The sequence below is a fragment of the Euprymna scolopes genome, chromosome 37 (assembly GCF_053919585.1).
Source record: "Euprymna scolopes isolate OS-2025 chromosome 37, ASM5391958v1, whole genome shotgun sequence".
Taxonomy (NCBI): Eukaryota; Metazoa; Mollusca; class Cephalopoda; order Sepiida; family Sepiolidae; genus Euprymna; species Euprymna scolopes.
The window spans coordinates 85,246,059-85,265,950 of NC_136518.1; the positions used below are offsets into that span (position 1 = coordinate 85,246,059).

The window sequence follows — 19,892 nt, forward strand, 5'->3', positions numbered from 1 at the left end:
ATCAATAAATTTGATTGAAAAATGGTTGATTTCACTGATTTCGATGCCAATAAAAATATGGTCGTGTGAAAAATTGTTGACCAATTAATCCCAGGCAATGTCAGGTTTACCTGCTTGCCTAATATATGAAAGGCTTTATGTCTGTCTCCATATTTTCAAACTCTATCTCTCCGAAAACTGAAACTAAAATAGTCACAGAGCAACACTAGGGGCCTCAAATGATTGAATTTTTGACAAATTGTTCTTTTATGGGTTTTTAGTCAATTAAAATAGTTTTAAAAGGGTCAAAAATGGGTCAAAATTGAAAAAACATCGTTATGCATTTTGTACATTCATCTTTTATTTTTAATTTTTCATCAGTTCATATGCGTGCCACATTGGCACAGTGGTAACGTCACAAGCTTTGAATGCTACAGTTTTGCACCAAAATACTTTTTTTTTTTTTTTTTACTTTTGAAATCATCGCTCTATAATAATATATACGGGATCTGGACAAATTAAAATATCGTATTTAAGCATATTTTATGACCGGGCAAAGTCCCCCACCCTCCTGCTAGTTTATAGTAAAAGTGTAAGTAAAATATTTTATGAAGCTACTTGATATAAAGAACTAAAAAAAATAATAATAATATGACCAAGTCCTCTTTGATTCTCTCTCTGATCTTGAACACATGGTGCAATGGGGAAAGAAGGTGGCTGGTTAATTTTAATAACCAAGCTTCTATCTTTACATTATCAACGCTCTGATCCCCATCTGGTATTAATTGAAATGAATGGCTCTTATCTTGGTGAGGCCTCATGTTTTGACAAACTTCTGGGTCTTACCTTTACTCCTGATTTTAAATGGAACATGTACATCAAATCCATTGCTAAGGTCACTAGAAAAATGGTGGAATCCTTCTACCGCTCCAGTAGATATCTAACTGCCAATTTCTTTACCTCTATAAGAGCCAAGTGCGTCCAAGGATAGAGTACTGTTGCCACATCTGGCGAGAACTGCTAGAAGCAGCATATCCTGCCTTGACAGAGTTCAAAATAGACTTCATAGTATAATGAAGGATGCCGTTTTCTCTTCCCTGCAACCTCTTTTCTGCAGAAGAAACGTTGCGAGCTTGTCTCTGCTTTATCGTTATTTTCATCGCAAGTGCTTGTCTGAGCTCCAATCTATAGTCCTCCCTAGCGTGACTTTAATGAAAAACACTCTTCTAGCTAATACCACTATCAATAATTTCCCCCACTCTTTATCTGTGCCTAAACCTAAACGTAGATTCCATGAACTTTTTTCTTAGAACTGCACACCTGTGGAACTCTGTTCTGTTTTCCTGCTTTCCAACTGACTATAATATGATCGCTTTCAAGTCCAATGTAAACACGTTCTTGATGAGCTGTCCCCTTAAGTAATCCAATTTACCAAATTTCCACTACTAACGATTATTACGATATTATCCCATTGACTATTGTGAACTCATTAACCCTTATCCTGGAGTGGCCTCCTGGCCTTGATAAGTGGTGACTCCTTTGTAAAAAAAAAATAATAAAAAAGATAAAAAAAAAAAAAAAAAATAGCATTTACAAGTGTTAGATGAATAGATTGAAATGCCGAAAACAGCACTTCTTCCTCTTTTGTCAGAAGCATAACTCATGGAATGTAAGGACTAAAGGATAAAATAAAGGAAGCAAGAGTTACGAGGCTCTCAACAGTAAAACCAAGATCCATTTTTTACTCTTTTAATATTAGGCAGATCATTACGCATTGATTATTTATTGAAATCAAATATGTTCGCATTTAATATATTTAGGCTAGAATGTTTGTAATTAGTTTGGGAAAAGAAATCAGTTGTTCTCTACTTCTTTGTTATGTATACAACAAAAGCTGTTACTACTACTACTACTACTACTATTACTGTCATGTTTCGACAAATTACATTTATTTTATTTAGAGCATCCAAATTCACTGTTACCACTATATTAAGGAATAATCACATTAAAACACTGGTTCTTGACAGATCACCAAAGTTAAGCAATGATGAGCCGAGCCAGTACCACATGGGTGACCATTCGGGAATGCTAGGTGCTGCATGTAACTTGCCGGCACATAGAAATTTCCAGGTTGGTATCTGAAACCGTGTTTAATCCACTGGAAGAGATGCGCCCTCGGTCTTTGTTAAGACCTGTATCTAGAAGAAGAAAAACTCTCATATAAAACGAGTTTTTAATTTTTTTTTTTTTTTTTTTTTTTTTTTTTAATTAATACGGTAATATTTATTACCGTATTAATTTAAAAAAAAAAAAAACGAGTTTTTGATTTTCTTTTTTTTTTTTTTTAATTAATACGGTAATATTTATTACCGTATTATTTAAAAACAAAAAAAAAACGAGTTTTTTATTTTTTTTATTTTTTTTAATTAATACGGTAATATTTATTACCATATTATTTAAAAACAAAAAAAAAACGAGTTTTTGATCTTTTTTTTTTAATTAATACAGTAATATTTATTACCGTATTATTTAAAAACAAAAAAAAAAAAACGAGTTTTTGATCTTTATCGTAAAAAAAAAAAAACCCTCACCATATTTTGGGGGGAGCATATGACATAAATAATAAGGGAAGTAACTCAGTTATGCTAAAAACAAGTACTTGCAATAACCCTTATCCCTGAGTGGCCTCCGGGCCTTGATAAGTGGTGATTACTGTGTAAAAAAAAAAAAAAAAAAAAAAAAAAAAGTAATTTATATTTATGATTGTTAATGCACAATTTATTAAAAATTTGGCAATAGTTACATGCTATTTATCTTCCCTTTTGAACTGTTCAGTGTTTTTTTTTTTTTTTTTAACCAAATAATTTCACTAATTTTCGTCAATAAAATGTTTTCTTTAATAATTTTTTCCACCTTATTGTTTTTCATAATTTTTTGATATATTCATTATTGTAACATAACAACTAAGTAAAGACCATTGGTTTGGCTTGAAATTCAATATTAAAAATTTTGAATTTTGTTAATGTAGTGTAATTGCACAAATCACAAAATTATGGGTGAGGCTGATTTTCTATCTGTGTGAAATAGTAACTACTCCTAAGACTTGGTAGAGCAACTTGTTTAAGGTAAACTTTAAATAACACTAACCTTTCTCCATATTTCACAGCATTGCTTCCAATTGTCTTTAATTTCTCTTCACCTCGAGACTTTGGCTTGGGGGGAAATCTATGCAAATCCTTCTTTAATTATAGCTACTTTTCAAGAGGTATCCATTGTTTCTAGAGACAGTAGGAGATCAATTATAAAACGTTAATACATACCAAAAGAACATTCAGTTTAAACTTTCGAAATTTAATTTCAGAAAAATATCACAAAATCATATTGAAAAATTAATTAGAAATCTTTATATATATATATATATATATATATATATATATATAAACTGCCCCAGACAAGGCATGAAGCTACTTGATGTAAGGAGCTAGAAATACTACTTCCTTATCAAAAAAACTTGCCAACGTTAAGTATTAGATGAAATAGAAAGCAGCAATCCTTTCCTCTTTGTCAGAAATAGAATAATATCGCTATTTTTCTATTCAATCTGTTTAGAAACCATTGAACTGGAAAGGAATTTTTTTTATTGTTTTGATTGTACACAAACATGGCTGGGTGTGTCTACATGTCTAACGGCACAGACAACTTTCTCTCCTTTAGTCCAAGATCGGTATGAATTTGGGCATGGTTGAGTCTAGTTAGACCGGAAGTTCAACAGAGCATCCATAACTGGTAATCCTTCTGCTTCTTTCATTGATGCCCAGCACGCTGAACAACTATACAAAGAATCTGTAAAAGTTTGAAACGTTGATATTTTATAATAATTGACATGTTTTTGAGGTTCGGATATCAATGTATGCATATCTATCGTTTATAGCAGCATTTGCGTATGACAATCAGCGTGTTACAATCAGCGTGTTCATAAAGCATTAAAATTGTCCGTTTCAGAGTTATACTATAAGTCAACCTCGAGCTTAATCAATGTCAAATCGACACAAACCTCAGGATTCCACTTTCTACTGTCAATTGAGTGATTGTCTAATTCATCAGATGGAAAATAATCAATATTATCTTGCTTAAGTCAATCAGGACCCTCTGAGTCTTTATTCTTAACTAGCTTGGGTGCCCTGCATTGCTCGGGTATTTGGAGGTGTGTGTTGAGCAAAAAATACAAAAATAAGAGGAGTAAGCAGGCTTGAACCCATAACGCGCCACAGGAAAAAGAGGTGAAAAACAAAAAGCAAACTCTGTATTACTGATCTGCTTACCGTGGTTGTGACGTCACGAGCAGTCGCAATAATGCCTTTTCAGTGACGTCGTGAACGCATGGGTTGAATGACTTGCAAAAAATGCCAGCAAAAAAATCTACCCTTCCTGTACAAAAGTGCCCAGATGAGGGTGAAGGAATTAAACATACATACATTTAAATAAACAGGTGAGATTTATATTATACTAGCGAGGGGTACCCGGCGTTGCCCGGATGTTTTTAGGTGTGTGTGAAAAAAAACCCGAAATGTGAAAAAAAAAAACAGGTGCCCGTGAAAAAAAGCCTTGACAACGTGCAGTTGGAAAATAGTAAAGTGTGAAAAAAAAACAAGTGCGCGTTTTTGATTGATGTGACGGCGATAGCTATTCAGCAGTTAGCATTTTGTGCGGGACAGTTTTTAATGAGGTCAATAAATCGGTTTGTTTGTTTTTAAAAACCCGCTCCCTCGTCTCGAAATTAAAGCTACTGCCTGATATGACGAAGTTGACATTGACCAAACGTTACTTAGCTCTCTAGAGACCACTGACTCTGGGCCTGTGATTAGAGTCGAGTTTCGCTTTTTGTTTATACCGAAAACCGAATGTAACGTGTGCCGATGCGGGAAATGTGGAATAATTAACGTTTGAAAGTCAATAAAATTAAATTTACAGGTGAGCTCCGTGGTTAAGTCTTAGATATTACAATTTATAGATGATATAAAAAGTTTTAAGAAGTTGTGAAGCGAGCAAGGGCTTCTCTGAAAGAAGCCTTTTGTGCACATCGAGGAATTCGCTTTTATATTTATAGATAGACAAGGGGGGGGGTATCCGGCGTTGCCCGAGTGTTTGTAGGTGTGCGTGGTTGTTAATGAAAACCTAAAAATAAGCGAGCTAAAAAAGAAAACAGAAAAACGAACATTAAAACTTATCTGAAAAATAAAGCGGTGGGGGGGTACCCGGGCAGTGGGTAATCAAAACATCGAGAAAAAAAAAACACAAAAAAAACGAACGTTAAAACTAAAAACAAAAAAAAAACAAAAAAAAACATGTGAAAAATGGCTTAAATAAGCCTGTTTCGATATTAAAATTAAAAAAATCGGTGGGTACCCGGGTGTTTTTGGGTGTGTGTGGTCGGTCGGGGGTGGGGGTGTTAATGAAAACCTAAGAATAAGCGAAGTAAAAAAAAAAAGAAAACAGAAAAACGAATGTTACGGGGGAAAAATAGCTTAAATAACCCTGCTTCAATATTAAAATTTAAATAGAAAAAAAAAGAAGACATCTCACACCACGATTCAAACCCAAAACGTTTAAATAATGACCCAACGCTCTAACCAACTGAGCTAACGCAACGGACATGAAATTGTCTCAGTTCTTCAACTATTTAAACGAAATCAGGTCACGACGTCATCTGACGCAAGCGTAGAACCGATCTCGCCATGAGAGGGCAGTTTTTGTTTAACCCCCCCCCCCGTAGAAAATTGTTGATTTCAGGGTGAAAAAATGAACGTTTTGGGCCAATGTTTCGATATTTTTCGGGCGAAGGATGGAGTTTCAATATGATACTAAGTTTGTTAATTTTTGTTCTGTCTGTCGAAAGTTTTTAGCTGACACACATACACACATTTTCGCTTAGGAGTTTAGACAAAATCAAATGTGGGTTTGATCAGTGTACCTGTAGATATGAACTGGATTTGAACTTGTGACACCCAGGTTTTCAGTCTGTGTTGTTAACCACTAAGCCATTACATTTTTTTTGTGTTTGTGTACAATTATTCTCACATTGTACTTTTCACAAGTATCAGACGTATTTCAGTTTTTGGACAGAAAATGTACCAATCCTTACTAAATATAATTTCAATCTGTCTCCAGTTGATCCTAACAATCCCTGAAAGCCGATTATAAGCAATTAGTCTCTTCCATAAAAAAAGAAAGTGGAGAGTGATTTTCATAAATTAAGGTTGTTTTTGTTTGAATTTTTAAAAATCAAATATATATACTACTCAATCCTGTGCTATTTGAAAAAAAATAGATTATCAGCTTTAAAAATAGTTCATATGGAAATGTGTGAATACTGTTAAAATTCTTGTGTGTGTGTTTTTGTTGCTTGTTTTGAGTTTGTTTTTTAGCGGTTTGTCTTTTTGTTTTTTAAAGCTTTTTTATGTTTGTCTTTTTGTTTTCTAGCTGTTTGTTTTTCAGTTGTTCGTCTTTGTTTTTTGTTTTTTTGGTTTAGCTGTCTTTAGCTGTGGTTTTGTTTTTAGCTGTGGTTTTGTTTTTAGCTGTGTTTTGTTTTTAGCTGTGGTTTTGTTTTTAGCTGTCTTTGTTTTGCTTTTTTTTAGCTGTTTTTGTTTTGCTTTTTTAGCTTGTTTTTTAGCTGTTTTTGTTTGTTTGTTTAGCTGTTTTTGTTTGGTTGTTTTTGTTTTGTTTTTAGCTGTCTTTGTTTTTTAGCTGTTTTTTTTTGTTTTTTGGCTCATTTGTATTTTATTTTTTATTTTATTTTTTTTACGTCATGATTTCACAAATATTTTGGTTAAAAAATGCATACGAACACTTATTTTTCTTAACCTTGAGGCATTTTCAAATTTGTACTTTCAGCGAACAAAAGCAGTTTTCTTATCTCAAATGATGTACGATGCTTCTTGTGTTTGCAAATTTAATTTCACTTTAAGAAAATGGATTCATTATGATTAAGCAGTGGTTTTAAGTTTTATAAAAGAATTTTTCATACGGTTTCACATTTTTTAAGTGTAGGAGGAGGCAGACAATTTTCACTGACTCAGATTCCTAAAACAATAAATTTTCTTTGATTCCAATTAAACAACTCTTCATAATATCAATTTATTTATCCTGGAAATCGATCTCTCTGCACAGTTCAAATATTCCTTGGAAATTTCCATTATAATCTTTTTTAAAGTTGGCCATGACGAAAACCTGATGCCTACACATTCCTTTGTTAACTGATTTAAAGCTATTTCAAATATGTCTTCCCTCACTCCCCTCTCTCTCTCTCTCTCTCTCTCTCTCTCTCTCTCTCTCTCTCTCTCTCTCTCCCTCTCTCTCTCTCCCTCTCTCTCTCTCTCTCTCCCTCTCTCTCTCTCTCTCTCTCTCCCCTATCATGCTCATCCAACCAGTGACTTTCATATTGTGACAACGGTCTTGAAAACAAGCGTCCAAGGGTGACGGGTGCGTATTGTAAAAAGTCACCAACACTCGAACTCGAAACGCGACCAATAGGAAACGAAAAGGTGAAAAATGCAAATTAAGACGTGGTCGAATTTGAACAATATAAAAACTCCGGTATTTCTTTCATTTTGACTCTAGAGTTGGAGTCGTTTGAACGTATGGTTACTTTGCATGTTGGTGGGAAGAAAGAAATACAGATTTTCTACGAACGTCGAAACAGGAAAAGAAAAAGGATTATCGTTTTTGCATGTGTTTAGAGCATTTCAAACTGAAGAAACACTTCTTTCTCCCCCCCCCCCTTTTTTTGCATGTTCAAAGGCAAACTTTAATTTTAAGACTATAAAACAATATATAAATGAATCGGCCATAGTCAAGGGCAACCTTAGGCTGCCTTTTCATTGTCTACTTCACTAAGATGTAGGTGAGGACAACATTTCTTTATCTTGATTGTTCCACTTGCTCTTGATCTTCACCTTAATGTTGAGTGTTTAGCATATATTTTGAAATCCAAAAATTGCTTTAGAAGGATTAAATATTTAACCTATTTTTTTGCTGTCTATTTTAGGTATTTAATGTAAATTAAAATTCTACATTAAAAAAAATTCCAACATTTTTTTTTTTTTTTTTTGTACTTTCACCATTGGCTTCAAAGAAACATGATTAAAAACCCTATTGGAAATATTTAATAATTTTTAGAGATACACCTGTTCGGGGGTTACATCGACCAAAACGTGAAAACCACACTCAAGATGAGAACAGTAGTCCGATGAAGTCAAATAATCTGAATAACCAATCCTCATCTCAAAAATTCCGAAACGTTTACACATTCCTTCATTAACTGATTTAAAACTATTTCAAATATGCCCTCTTCCTCTGATTGTGCAACTCTGCTCATCCAACCAGTAACTTTTGTATTTGAAACATACATACTTTACAGTATGATAAAAAAATATATAAATGGATCAACCATAGTCAAGAGCAACTTGAAGGTTGCCTTTTTATTGTCTATTTCACTAAGATGTAGTTGAGGATAGCACTTTACCTTGATTGCTCCACTTGCTCTTGATTTTCACCTTAATGTTGAGTGTTTAGAAAGGCATCATCAAGTATGATTGTCTTAATTTTTGTTATCACTTGACTGGGGATTGAATCCTTGGCTTATTAGAAGACAACATTTTGGACCATTCGTCTGTCCACACTTTTCTCAATAACTACGCGTTGGAATCTTTTGAAATTTTGCACAAACATTAAACATGATATGAGTAAAAATGTAACAGAACGGATTTTCTAGGAAAACTCCGGTTGCCCCCCTAAGGGGGCCTTTTGGGTTAAAATGACCAAAATTAACACTTTTGTGCTTATTAAAAAAAAATTGATGCCTTGGATTTTTATAAAATTTTCTGAAAAGTTGTAACTAACTGATTTCTATATAATTTTGTTTGTCTATACTTCACGATAACTCTTGAGTGTGCCCCAGCGGCTCTTTTATACCTAATAAAAACACTCAATTTTTGAGACTATTTTACCACATTTGTCAAAAGTTTTCTGTGTATGTCTGTTTAGAAGTTTTGCATGGTGCTGTACTCAAATTTAAATATGTAAAGGCCTTGGGGACTTTTGGGGCTAAATGGGGGGGGGAGCAAATGATGGATTTAGTCCTTTTTTTGCATGGTGCAGAACTCAAATTTACATATGTCAAGGCCTAAAACTGCACCGATTGTTCATTTTTACCAGGATTTGACGTACCCTGAGGACTTTTGGGGCTAAATGAGGGGGGGGGGGTGAGCTTAGTCATTTTTTTATGCCTTGTTCACTGTGTACTCACGGGGGACCATGCATGCTTCACTTTTTTTTTTTTTTTTTTCTTTTGATGTTGTAGTTTGCTTGAAGCATTGTGCATAGTGTGAAAGAAGTTTTGTTTGAAGGCTATATCAATGCGGTTCAAAAGAAACACCATTGACACAAGTTAGTATATACAAGGCTCTATGGACAAATTTATTTTTGACAACTAAATATTTTCGTTAACTAGCCAAATAGAAACGTTGCTAGCCAAACCCACATGATTTTTAGAATATGACATCTTCGTTCTGTGACGAGTATGTACATCATAAGTGTTTTTCTGTATTTTTATTAAAGTGTCATTCTAAATATACAACAAATTTTATGTTGATACTTGCAGGTATAAACTTTCTAATTTCTTCAGATGTTTTTGTTTTTTTAAACAGCCTTCGTTAAAGAAAGAGTATATTGTTCTGTTAAACTTTTATTGTTGAAATGATTTAACTTTGTTTTATTTTAAAAAAAAAGTTGAAAAGATATTTTTCACAACGCTTTGGAAGATTTGTTAGTGTAAAAAAAAAATGCAATCGCCAAAAGCATTTCATTATTTCTAGTTGCCACTTTGAAAAATCACTCACAAATACGACTGCTTCACTCGCAATGTAGATTCCTGATATAAAAGAATAATGACAATATTGGAAGACATTTTCAATAATTTTCAATTATTTTTATGTTTATTTGCCAACATAATGTGTCATACAAGACGGTAGGTGTTGATGTCCCTAATTTTCGAGAGTCGTATCTCTTCTTCAGGGTGGGTGATAAAAAAACGTGTACAACTGTTTAGTGAGGCTTTCCTTTGTCTCTTATTTATTTAAACAGTTAACATTAAGGTGAAGATCAAGATAAAGAAATGTCATCTTCACCTACATCTTAGTGAAGTAGACAATGAAAAGGCAGCCTAAGGTTGCCCTTGACTATGGCCGATTTATTTGTATATTGTTTTATATTCTTAAAATTAAAGTTTGCCTCTGAACATGCAAAAAAAAAAGGGGGGAGGGGGGGAGAAAAAAGTGTTTCTTCAGTTTGAAACGCTCTCAACACATGCAAAAACGATAATCCTTTTCCAACTGTTTAATGAGGCTTTCCTTTGTCTCTTTTATTTATTTAAACAGTCATGGTGAAGATCAAGAGCAAGTGGAGCAATCAAGATAAAGAAATGTTATCTTCACCTACGTCTTAGTGAAGTAGTCAATGAAAAGGTAACCTTCGGGTTATCCTGACTATGGCCGATACATTTATATATATTTTTTATTAGATTTTTCCTAATAACATAAGCTAAAACATCTTTGTCAAAACATCAACAAAACTTTTACCATTAAGCACACTGCATGTACATGGGTGATGCTTCAATACCACGCATTTCATATGTATTTATATATTGAAGAGTTTAGTTCCCAAATATTTGCTACTTTTATATTAAGATTTATAAACTTTATGACTCTAAGATTGTCAGTGGAAAAAAAAAACACGATCGACAAAAGATAAGCGTGTTAATGATTCTAGTCACCATTTGGAAAAATTACTCACAAATGCAACCGTAAAGCCCTAAATATTAATTTTAAATATTGGCTTGTTCTCCTCAGCCTAACATTCACAGACAATATGAACCAAAACAAATACATTGAGGACATTGCAAAGGCTGCTGCAAAGAAGGTGGGTTCCCTCTATCAAGCTAGAAGACTACTTACACTTGAGAGTATCTTGTATCTTTACAAAACCACCATTCGCTCATGCATGGAGTATTTTTGCCTCATCTGGGCTGGTGCATCTACCAATAGTCTCTCAGTTTCAAATCTAATCGGTCCCACTGCAATATTGCATCTGTGTTTGTTTCACAAATATTTTAATGGAATATGCTCTAATGAACTCGTTGCACTTGTGCCCCACCCCCGACATAGATAACCTCAATAAATCCACTTAGCAACAAAATCTCACCCCTTCACAGTTGAGGTCCCTAAATGCCAGAAAGCTTTTTAATCTAATAGTTTCTTTCCTCAAACAGCAAAGGTCCTGGATATGACCTTAAACTATAGCCAGTGGTGAGGCCCCAGCTTGAGGGCTTTGGGGAGTGTGGAGCCACCCTTTAATTACCATTGCTCCTAGGTCCACTTTATTACCTGGAGTGGTAGTACCTGTTAGGGTCCTAACTATGGGTTAAATAGAAACCGATTTGAGAACAACAAATATATTCTATTAAAAAATTTTCTTCAAAATGTTTGGATTCGGCATTAAATAACCCGAAAAGGGTTGATATGCCGTAAAACAACCAACCAAACAGCAAGACTTGGGAATTTCCTTTTCTGCTACCCTGACTGTACTGATATGCAGAAGTTTAAATGTAACATAAACCAACGTCTTGTTAATCTTGCCTAGGCATGGTTCCAAATAGTAGCCCCTTATGTCCAATTGGCAATATGCCATGTTAGAGGTGCATTTAAGTTAAAAAAAAAAAAAAAGATTAAAATAAAAAAAAAAAATAAGACAGACTTTTGTTGATTTTTCAAATGTTAATGCATTTCTTTAAACTTTTTAATTAAATGAATAAAATATCTTTTTTTTTTTTCTTCAATTTTAGGTAAGCATTCTCATGGATTAATTCTGAAGTCTTTGATGGGTTTTCATGTTGGATTTACTATTCAGTGAAGGATTTTTACAAGAAAATGGTTTGATTTTTTTTTTTTTTTTTTTTTTTTTTTTTTTTTTAAGTATTCATTTTTGCTTCCTTTATTTCTTTTCTTCCTTTTTCTTTTTTTTTTCAGCTTATTTCATAAAAATAAAATAAACATTTTAAATATGTTTTAACAAATCATATCACATCAATGTCTTATTTATATAAGAACGTTGTCCTTTGCTTCTTATAGGTCTTGGTCATTGTCAGTTCTAAGAAGAAAAACAGGGTTTGGGAGGGGGGGTCAGCTTTTATTTACTGCATGGTTTGGCTGTTAGTTAGTCCCCATTTTGTACCAAATGTCCCCAAGATTTTCCCACTTTAATGATTTGCTCTATTTAGAGTTATACAGTTCTTTCTATTAAGGGTTGATGATCCACTGACTAGATATTGAGGAGTGAGCGGGGAGGGGGCTTATTTGATCATTTTCTCCATCTCAAAAAGTTAATAATAAAAATAATATCTGATGCCAATACAGGATCCCTCACTGGATCATCAAAATTAGAGTCCATCAAATTTTGGTCAGTACGAGTCTGTTTTTCAATGAGAATCTTCCATTCTCTGTCTAGGATTTCTACAAAAGCAGTAGTTTGTTGTTGCTGGTCCCCATCTGTGGAGGTTGCTCTTGCTCGGTTGAGGGTCATCCAGTCCTCCATTCAAGTAGTCCTTCCAATCATTCCGTCTGTCAATGTGGTAGTTCTTTGACTGCACAGGGTCATAATACTGCTTTTTTGATTTTTAAATCTACCTCTTTGTTGACCATGGCCAGATAAGGGGTTGTCTTCTGTTGATTTTGTGTTTTTCAGATTCTCGCAGAGGCATCCATTCAGATAGGAGGAGGAGGAGGAGGAGGTGCCATACCAGCCAATTTATATACTGATGGTGGTGGTGTTAGTCTTAATATACCAGCGATCCTGTAGCATGCATTTTTTAGTTCTTGATCAATTCAGTTGGCATTGAATGATCCGACCCAAACTGCAGCAGAATATTCAGTGAAAGACTAATGCTGCTGTGCACATGATTTTAAGGTCGGCTCTCCATTTTGAATTTGCTGGTTTAGTCATTAACGTACTCCTTATAGCAGCCTTCTCCTTTACCTTGCTGCAGGATTCTGCTTAGTGCAACACTCAGGTAGATAGGAAAAGTGACATTTTGTAGTTCATTACCATTCAAGATTTTTTTTAATCAGCAATATTCTAAAATTATTGATGTTGTTTGTTTATCAATATTTTTCCTTGGACTTTGAAATAAAATGTTTGTAAGATGTTGTTCAAAATGTCAATTTTAGCAATTACGTTACTCAATTTATTCTTAAATTCATTTAAAAAATAAACTAAAACAATTATTTATTAAGGATTAAATAAAATTCAAATTTGAAAGAAAGTTGATGCATCTGTTCAGTCTGGAAAGACACGGGATACCCCCTGTAGGGACAGCTGCATGTGTAATTGTGAGGCAAGGGTTGCGCAGTCACCAACCACACCTCTCCTGAATTTGCACTGCTCAAGTCCAGTGGTAAAGAAAAGTCCAGGATGCCTGGAAACAATGCTGAGATAAGCGGAGAGGATATACAGCACCTGGAAGTTCTAAATGGTCACCCATCTGGTACTGGCTAGGCTCATCGTTGCTTAACTTATAAACAAGAAAGAGTCTTTCTGATATTTTCTATCTTGAGAATAACAGTGACTCTTAAATCCAGCTATAGATTTTCATAGAAAGTGTTTATGCTTAAGAATTAATCTGTTTTCTGCCATTTGCTTGGGTTATTCAAATATTGGGTGAGACCAGAACGACTTCCATTGGTTCATATATGTATATACATCTAATATATAAAATTATGTTCATCAGATTTTCAAAGTTGAACTTTAATCGCATTTAAGCTGAACCATAAAACTTTGATTCTGACGAGCCAATTTTCATTTGATATTCTTGGGCCTTATTTCCAATACATTATAATTTCACCGTTAAGATGCAGAACCAAACAAAAATGGTATGGTCACATAGAAATATAAGAAATATAAACAATTTTGAATATAATGGATTCCAAGCACTTAAAGTTGGTAGAATTGGTATAATATATGAGAATGTGTGTGAGAGGACATTTCTCAACCTATATACTCAACGAATTTTTTATCTACAGACTTGAAATTTGGTTTCAATCTAAGCTCAAGTAATTTTTTTTTTTTTTTACTTATAAGAAAAGAACTGTTTAAAAACAAAAGCAATACTTGCATGCATATGTCTGTTTCTTTCCGTTCTTTTTTTTTAAGGAATGTAGCGTTACCTTTAATGCCGGGCAACATCTAATATATATATATATATATATATATATATATATATATATATGAAAGTGAATAAAAATAATTTTAATTAAATTTTAAGATACGATAATGTCAAAATAGATAAAACAAGAGACTTCATTTGTATATTCATGTTGAAAGAATGGATGGACTTGTTGGGTTTGTATGTGTAGAACAGTTGAGGTAGTAGGGTCAGGTGGCAGAGAAAGGCACGGAGAAACATGGGTGATAGTGATAAGGATTGACTTCAGAGAAAGGAGAATAAAGACTTAGATAGGTAAGTTTAGAAATCAGTTTCTGAAAGCTGTTGAACATGCCAGAGTGTAAAATGGCTGTTAAATCAAATTTAATGCTTCATTCTTTTGGTGGACATATGCTCAGTCATCGAGCACTTTTTGATAAACACAAGGGTTTCAGTGGATTTACATCTAGGAAACTACAACTATATAACCATCTCATCTATATATATATATATATATATATATATATATATATATATATATATAATGTTAGAATGCGTGTGTGTATGAGGACAATTCTCAACCTATATACTCAACGAATTTTTGATCTACAGACTTGAAATTTAATGTATATAGAGTATACAACTATCATATGTATGTACTAGCAAAGATATTTAAAAGCAAATAGGTTATATCAAAGTTGACTCTTATATTGTTACATGTAAAAATTGAAACAATCACAAATAATCACAATGGTTAACGTTTAATTGATTGATTGAGTGGGGTGGAGGAATGGGATCTGATTCAAATTCACAAAGAAGTTGGCCGGTGCCATGCTGGTGGCCCCCTGAGTTGATGATGAACCCCAACTTAGTGTGCATCATCCCTAGGTGAGGGAGTTTATGAAGATTTGTACTAAATATGACCTTAACCTTTGACCTTGAAAAATGGCATGCACCATCCTGTCAAATACCATCATGAGAGGTTTCGTCATGATCGAACCAGTGGTGTGGGCTGTAAGAGAGTATATATACATAGGCTATGACCTTGACCTTGAAAAATGGTGTGCACCATCCCTAGGTGGGGGACCATCATCATCCCAGGTATGGTCATGATTGATTCAGTGGTGTGGGCTATAGGAGACTTGTCACAGACACACACGAATGCTACTACTTTATATATATGGATGGTATGCACCATCTCTAGGTCGGAGACTATCACTATGCCAGGTTTGGTCATGATCAGTCCAGTGGTGTGGGCTATAAGAGAGTTGTACACACAAACGCTACCACTTTTTATATATATACATACACGCACGCACGCACGCACACACAAGGTTAAAGGTAATGACTAATGAATTTAACGAGGCTATTAAAAGTAATCAATAAAAGAAGATATATTTTTATTAATAAAAACAAATTTACATGATTGCGACACTGGATATATGCTAATGTTTCGGACAAATGGTAAGTTAAAACCAGAAGTCTGTTGGATTGTGTAGTGGACTTTCGGTCAGCGTTCAAGTTGTGGATAACTTGACAAAGACTAAAGTTACTTCTCATGAAAGAGGACAACTATTTATGGCACAATGGGAGATTCCATTGTGCACACATGGGCCAGTCTATTCCTTGGATTGTGATTGGCTGAATCACCTGATTGGATATGCTTGTACATAAATACAAGCCCTCAGTCCAGCTCAATCTGATGTCTGTCTTGTGCATGAGCTGAACCCTTGGTAAGTGTTGCTGCTATTATTGTTGTTGTTGTTGTTCTACAAAGTCCTTTTCAGGCGACTTAATAAATAATTGCTTTCCATAGAAGAAACCAGTCCTCAAAATTTTCAAATAAATGATTGTATATATACGCACAGTAGCTGCCTACATCCTGGCCTTACCTGGGAAAGGAGATTCTGTAAACTGCAGAAATATCTTAATCTTAACTTAAATATGGGTTTCTGTCCTTGCTTTTTTTTTTATGCAAGTAAAAGCCAATATAATGAATAAATGTGAAACATTCGTCGATCATCATCCAATCTCGGGCAACGTCTGGTCACCCTGCTTGTAATGAATAAATGTAATCATTTTTAAACAGGGATAAGATGTATGCATAGTTTTGTGAAATGTATGAACGCAACTGTCCCAAATTACTACAATACACGCATTAACCCTTGTCCTCAAGTGGCCTCCGGGCCTTGATATGTGGTGACTCCTTTGTAAAAAAGAAAAAATTGTTGTAAATGGTGAGAGTGAACAATTTGTGTGAATTTCCTAAATTTCCATTTTCTATTGAAACCGATAGCAAGAGAAAAAGTTTAAATCTTCTATAATATAAATCTCACCTGTCTGTTAAATGTATGTATGTCTGCCTCAAACTTTTAACAGAGGCAACAGTTTTTCACGAGATTGGTATCGTTTTGAAGCTCGGCCCTTTGGTCGACAAATATTAAAAAATTGGCTAAAACCTATAGTTCCTTCACCCTCAACTGGGCACTTTTCTACAAGGAGGGGTCGTTTTTTTCGCCGATATTTTTGGAAGTCATCCTCTCTTTTTGATTGACTAGTCTTAATTTAAACCTTCGCCACTTCCGGCTTAGCAATGGATGCGACGGCAAAGACATAACGGATTTTTTTTCATGTTCTTTTCCTCCTTCGTGGTATGGGTTTGAGCCGCCCACCTACTACCACTTTTTTTTTTGCTCAACACAAACCTCCAAACACCTGTGCAACACCAGTCACCCAGGCTAGTTATTATATAAAAGACACTTTGTGTGTCTGTGAGTTCGTTCCTATAGAATCAAAATAGCTGGGTCGATTTTTATGAAATTTAATACAAAGGCATTTTATGTGACTGGCTGTGTTCTTAGATAGGTTTTGTTTTGGAATGTCTTTGATAAGTATCAATAATCAAAATGATTTGATGAAAGAAGGAATAGGCAATTTTTGACCTAAGTTAACACCTTACACAACCTAACATCACCGGTGCATTTGAGAAGTTTTATTACCACACAAGCAGAAAGGTTTGACACAAAATCACATTCGAAATGAATGTTTCTGTTTAAAAGACAATTGGAGTATGATACTTGACTTTTGGCATTTTACTATTTTCAATGACAATAAAAATATGGGAGTGTGAAACATTCGTTGATCATCATTCAATCTCGAGCAACGTTGGGTCACCATACTAGTTATTTTATAAGATAATAAAAACATAATAAAATTTTTTTTTTTTTTCTGATTAAGTAATTTGACAAGTTACTTTAAAGTTTGATAAACAAAGAACCTCCCTCCTTTCCCCCCCCCCACACTCTTTTGTTTTAAGCATTTTTGAATGATTATTCTGGCCCGCAATAATGCATTTTTGTCTAAAATAATTGTCTTCTTTTTTAAGTTATAAAATTTGCAACTAAAATTTAAAATACTTCTTGGCAATTTTCTCGTTGAGTGACTTCATAGACAAATAGCTTTCCTAGAAATTACTTTTATTTGATCAATTTATTACTAAAGTGTATGTGTGTGTATGTATATATATATATATATATATATATATATATATATATATAAAATTAAAACTGTAAGTTGAACTTTACAATCAAAATTATTTTAGCAGTAGTAGCTTTATAAATATTATCACCATCTTTATTATTTTTTTTTATCATTACTAAATTGTTATTATTATTACACATAATCATTGACTATATTATTATTATAATTACTTTGCATTTATTATTATTATTATTTTGTCATCTTTATCATCATCATGACGACTTTTCGACAGCCTTAATAAGCTATGATTCTGCAACACTTAAAACTTTATAATCCTCACTCTCCCAACGTTTTTTAATAATGACATCGAATTTAACACTTTATAGAAAAATCTGTTTCATTCTGTCCAGACAATTTCCGGTCAGAGTAATATGAGCTTTCACAGACTGATCTTAATTTCTTCAAAATTTAATCTGAAATCACTTTTTCTAATTAAGCCGATGATGAACGTTTTCATACTGGTTTTCTCTCCTTTTATGCTCCGTCCCATTTAACTGGAGACAAACTTCTCTTTGGACTACTGCACTGTCCGGAAAAAAAAAACAATTTTCATTATTTCAGCTGTTTTGAAGGCTTCCCAATTGGATTATAGGTATCGCACGCTGGACTTATTTTGGACTTCATTCCCTCTAAAGAACTATTTTCACATTTCAGATCAACTTCAGAGGATTTTCATGCAAGCTGCAATATTATGCACAGTTTGTTTTTTAAGAAAAAAACTATATATATATATATATATATATATATATATATATTTTTTTTTTTTTTTTAACAGTAATCAATGTTTCGGGGGCCTACCCCGCGTCAGCGTAGCTTGATTGTTATTAGGATTCGAACCCTGGACCTTATGTATTTCAGTCCAGCGTTTTATCCATTACGCTATAATGCCATAGACGATTTACTGTTTAGTTTCTATCGTTTATATTTATGTAGTGTTCGTTGATTTTTTTTTTTTAAACGATATTAAGATTAGCGTCTTCGCTGACGAGGGGTAGGGCCCCGAAGCATGCATGTACGTAGATTAACGTTTTAAAAATAAAAATTTTTTATTTGTTTATGTCCAAAATAAAAAAAAATGGGCAATTTCTAAAAAACATCCGATTTTCAAGGTGGAGACTCTAATCTTAATATCGTTTTAAAAAATCAACAACAAAAACTATATATATATATATATATATATATATATTATTCAATAGAGAATTGGTTCTGTAATATTAAATACGAAATCTGCATGAATTAAAATATATTGAGCTTATTTTACAACCGATAAGGTCGGATGCCCCATCCCTCCTCCATGCTAATAATACAATACAACAGGCATCTATGATCTGAGGGTTTTTTTTTTTTTTTTTTTTTTTTTTTTTTTCTTCACCTGGAAATTTCGTATTTCAACTTATACACTCGTGCATATTATTTTGTTATAATTTACTTTGGCTTTTACTAAATTATGTCTCTTCATCATAAATAGTATTTTTAGTTGAATTTATTTATCACTCGATGTACCGGTGACCCGTTGAGTCACAATCGTTTTCACTGTTTCATTTTGATTTCATTCAATAAATTATAAATTGTGACATATCCGTTTAGTGTTTTTATTGTATTTACTAGTAGTCGTAGTATTATATATTTTATACAGAAGAAAATCATGTTTTGGTGTGTACAGGCTCACCTAAATGACGATGCTAAAAAAAAAGTCATTCTTTCTCTAAATGATCTCAGATACATTAAGAAATATTAGAGGGTGGTTGAATCAACAGAATAAGAGAAGGTGAGGAAAATGAATAAGAAAGAAATGGTTGACATGTTAAATAATTGCAAATTACAACTAATGAGAAAAAAATGGCAGTTTTTTTTTTTTATCCCTCCCCCAAACTGAACTATCCCAGAACTATGGTATATTTTAAATTTGTGTTCTTGAGCCATAACAGAATAGACTTGGATCACCTCACATTTGGCATAATAATAGATATGTAGTTTATTTTTGTGTGTGTGACTGAAGGGTTTTGTTTTGCAAAACCCAAAAAAAACACAGTAGTAAACAGTAATAAAACTTTTGTTTTGGGAATATTTCAAAAGTTGCACAGCTAAATATTGCAATCACATTGAAGCTCTTAAAAGAATT

The 19,892-nt window shown here is 33.4% G+C and overlaps 1 protein-coding gene across 27 annotated transcripts in view; it reads left to right on the forward strand.

Annotated features, from left to right (window-relative positions):
* Positions 1-19,892, forward strand: part of LOC145261268 (phosphatase and actin regulator 2-like) — an 858,751-nt gene that overhangs the window by 493,080 nt on the left and 345,779 nt on the right. The window lies entirely within an intron of this gene.